Source organism: Oncorhynchus clarkii, chromosome 26, assembly GCF_045791955.1.
Source record: "Oncorhynchus clarkii lewisi isolate Uvic-CL-2024 chromosome 26, UVic_Ocla_1.0, whole genome shotgun sequence".
NCBI classification, from domain to species: domain Eukaryota; kingdom Metazoa; phylum Chordata; class Actinopteri; order Salmoniformes; family Salmonidae; genus Oncorhynchus; species Oncorhynchus clarkii.
Window position 1 is genome coordinate 9,836,824 of NC_092172.1, and position 4,558 is coordinate 9,841,381.

Genomic DNA, 4,558 nt, shown 5'->3' on the forward strand with positions numbered 1-4,558 from the left:
GCCGCCAGAGCCGTCCTTCACTCCGGAGCTGCCGGAGTCTCCCGCCTGTCCGGCGCTCCCGGAGTCTCCCGCCTGTCCTGCGCTGCCGGAGTCTCCCGCCTGTCCTGCGCTGCCGGAGTCTCCCGCTTGTCCGGCGCTGCCGGAATCTCCCGTCCGTTCGGACCCGTGGCGAGGGTCCCCAGTCCGAGGTCGGCGGCGAGGGTCGCCGCTCATAAGAGGCCACGGGGGCGGTTGAGGAGGCAGACAAAAACGATGGTGAAGTGGGGTCCACGTCCCGCGCCAGAGCCTCTACCGCGGACAGACGCCCACCCAGACCCTCCCCTATAGGTTCAGGTTTTGTGGCCGGAGTCCGCACCTTTGGGGGTTACTGTCACGTTCTGACCATAGTTCTGTTATTTTATTCTTTGTTTTAGTATGGTCAGGGCGTGAGTTGGGGTGGACAATCTGTTTGTTTTTCTTAGTTGGTTTTTGTGCTCGGCCTAGTATGGTTCTCAATCAGAAGCAGGTGTCTTTGGTTGTCGCTGACTTAGAATCATACTTAGGTAGCCTGGGTTTCACTTTTGGTTTGTGGGTGTTTGTTTCCGTGTGAGTGTTTTGGCCACACGGTACTGTTTCAGTTTTGTAAATTCACGTTGTTATTTTTTGTTTAGTGTTCTGAGTTTAAATTAAAAATCATCATGAACACTTACCACGCTGCGCTTTGGTCCGATCCTTACTCCTCCTCAGACGAAGAGGAGGAAATCCGTTCACATAAACTCAGCAAAAAAAGAAATATCATCTCATTGTCAACTATGTTTATTTTCAGCAAACTTAATGTGTAAATATTTGTATGACCATAACAAGATTCAACAACTGAGACATAAACTGAACAAGTTCCACAGACATGTGACTAATAGAAATGGAATAATGTGTCCCTGAACAAAGGGGGGTTCAATACATGGAAATTCTTGAGGGAAACCTGTTTCAGTCTTCCAAAGATTTGAGACTGGGACGGAGGTTCACCTTCCAGCAGGACAATGACCCAAAGCATGTTGCTAAAGCAACACTCGAGTGGTTTAAGGGGAAACATTTACATGTCTTGGAATGGCCTAGTAAAAGCCCAGACCTCAATGCAATTGATAATCTGTGGTATGACTTAAAGATTGCTGTACACCAGTGGAACCCATCCAACTTGAAAGAGCTGAAGCAGTTTTGCCTTGAAGAATGGGCAAAAATTCCAGTGGCTAGATGTGGCAAGTTTATAGAGACATACTCCAAGAGACTTACAGCTGTAATTGCTGCAAAAGGTGGCTCTACAAAGTATTGACTTTGGGGGGGGGGGGGGGGGGGGGGGTGAATAGTTATGCACACTCAAGTTCTGTTTTTTGTGTTATTTGTTGTTTGATTCACAAGAAAAAATATTTTGCATCTTCAAAGAGGTAGGCATGTTGTGTAAATCAAATGATACAAACCCCCCCAAAATCTATTTTATTTCCAGGTTGTAAAGCAACAAAATAGAAAAAATGCCAAGGGGGTGAATACTTTCGCAAGCCACTGTACTATAGTCATGTTTGCAAACACACTATAGTATACTACAGTCATGTATGTGAAAACACTACAGTAAATACTACGGTAAAGTCCGCAAAAACACTACAGTGACTACTACAGTAAAGTCCTCTAAAACACTATAGTGAATACTATGGTATACTAGTAATGTCCAAAAAAATATTACACTAAATAGTAAAGTAAAGTCAGCAAAAACACTACAGTGAATACTAGACCAATATGACATTTTTGGCCGATACCAATATCGAATATTTTCCTTGCCAAAAAAAACCCGATACCGATAACCGATATTTAAAAATGTTGCGGCCTTTTAAGCATTCTAGTACAGTTAAATAGTTCACACATGGACACAGCGGTTTAAGGCACTGCATCTGTGCAAGAGGCATCACTACAGTCCCTGGTTTGAATCCAGGCCGTATCACATCCGGCCTTGATTAGGAGTCCCATAGGGCGGCGCACAATTGGCCCAGCGTCGTCCGGGTTTGGCCGGGGTAGGCCGTCATTGAAAAAAAAGAATTGGCGTCTCACCTGTTTGGTTGTTCATTTGTTCCATTCTCAACCAGGATTTCTATGGAATGCCGTTTGGGTCTTTGCGTGTCCAAACAAATAAAATATAGCTTTTTTTATGACCAGCACTGTAGGTGCGCGAGACAACTTTACCAGCATCACCCCCCACCCTCCCCCCAGATGGCGGCCCTGAAGGCACTGCATGTGTTTAAAAATAGACCATGCACAGGGCAAGTGTGAAGTACAGTGAGTTTCCTGACTTCACACCACTCTGATCATCTCAACAATCTCTCTCAAGTCATGACCGTGGATCAGCTCAACATCTCCATCTCCAACATCACCTCAGGGAATCCTGGCAATGTTGTCTCCAGTACACTGCTGGGATTGTGCTGCCTAGTGGGCCTCCCTGCAAATATAGCTGTCGTGATGGTCATTCTGCGCCAGGTAAAAATAGATAATGTCACCCTGAAACTGATGCTGAATCTGGCTTGTTCTGACATCCTGTGTCTGGCCTCCCTCCCTGTGTGGATCTATTCCCTCCTGTGTGGTTGGAATCTTGGCCGTGGGCTTTGTAAGTTCTTTTCCTTCATGGTCTATTGCAGCCTATACATCAATATCATGACTGTAACTGTGATGAGTGTGCAGCGCTACGTGTTGGTTCTCTACCCCCACCAGTGGGCCAGGCTGGGAAGGAGAGGTGAGAAGGTATTGCTACCTGCACTATGGGGACTTGCATGCATCCTAACTGGGCCTGCTGTTTCAACAAGGAATACAGTGGTTACTGGTTCTGGTCTAAGATGTCAAAGACACACTGAATCGGACTGGGAAAGAGTGGCTGTTCTTTTTTTTGAGACATTGGTGGGTTTTGTTCTGGGTTCCATTCTGGTGATTTTTTATTTCTTACTTCACAAGCGAGTGAACCAGACAGCCCTCTTCAGCACCCAAAGGATGACCAGATTGGTCACTGGAATTACTGTGGCCTTCATCATTCTCTGGGTTCCTGTTCATGTTGTTAACATTGTGGACATCTCAGCCACCTTACTGAAGTATTCACACCCTGTTACATCTGCTATGTTGACGACCTTTGCGGAGTTGACACGGGACTTTGCAAAGTGCCTTACATTTGTTAACAGTTGTGTGGACCCCTTTCTGTATGCGTTTGCCTTTCAGAGAATTTGGTAGAGAAGACCAGATAAGCGGGAGAGAGCAGACACTGCTATTCAGATCTGTGTGTAATAATTCTGTCAATCATTTATGCTTCTTTGTGATTGTTATATTTTTATTTTATTTGAGGTGTGCATTTAAATCAGAGGGAGGGAGGCACCACAGCTTGAGGTGCAGAGGTTACCTATATTGGGATAACGTTTAAAATGTAAACAGCTTCATCATGATTGACCAAAGACCAACAATTTTGGTAAAAGCAGAAACAGAATGAAATCTAACAAAAAAATGATCACAAAGCAGCTTGAAGCAATCTTCAATGTCTCCTTTCAAACCATGCAAACTTGGTCAGTACTGAAATGCATCAAGGCAACATGGTAACTGCAAAATTTAAAGTGAAATGATCAATTCGCTTTGCAGGAAGTGGTAGATAGGAGTAGGTGAGAAAACTTTGTCAGTATCTTCAACATGACTGTCAAACCCTGACCACAGAGAGCCCTTGGTTCTCTCACACACTTTACATCAACTTTCATTATTTATTCAGCCCTTTGGTTCCTCAGACCATAAAGTGACAATAATGTTGCAAAAAACGTGAAACATTGGCCTGGACATCTTCAAGTGGCTCAAGTCTTTGATGCCCTTCATGGTACAGTGTGTTGATGCAGATGGAGCAGGAAAAAAGCTCTGACTGTCAGGCCCAAACACTTGAGACAGGCAAATAAAATGTGCTTTTACTGCAGCTAGCAAAAAATATAGTCTGACTTTTATGCACAGTTAACTTTTATGGGTGTTCTTTAAGCGAACACATTACACCTTTTACAGCGATGAGGCCTTACTCAGTAAATATGAACGATTGTTCTGCTCTGCAGATTCAAATTGAACTGTGAATTGAGTCTGGCCATAAAGGATCATGTTAGTGTAGCATATACAACTAGAATATTTTATTTTCCTACGAAATGCTTTCGTCAATTTTTGAAGAATCAGACACAGGTGTACAATAAATTACACTATCATATTAATAAATTGATCTCCACAAATGCTATTGGTACTGTCATTTCATACACCGGCCTGATCTAGATTGCAGACTACGTACTCTGCTCTAACTAATAATAACTAAAGCATACATGTACTGTATGTACGATGAGCATACTTCTCATGGTTTGAATATCACCCTTATTTATGAACTTCCTCGCTTCAGGACACTGAAATTACCTTTTTAAAGCTTTTCTCGAACTATCAATCCCATTCTCCAGTCCAAGTAATGGAGCAGCTTTAGATTCAGATTCTGAAGTAAATATAATGTACCGAGTCCTACGCAAGAAATAATTCCTCTGCTTTTCTCAGT

At 43.5% G+C, this 4,558-nt stretch overlaps 1 pseudogene; it reads left to right on the top strand.

The window, feature by feature from the left end:
• The first annotated feature begins 2,352 nt into the window (after positions 1-2,352).
• On the top strand, positions 2,353-3,288 carry LOC139385298 (type-2 angiotensin II receptor-like; annotated as a pseudogene).
• The last annotated feature ends 1,270 nt before the right edge of the window (positions 3,289-4,558 follow it).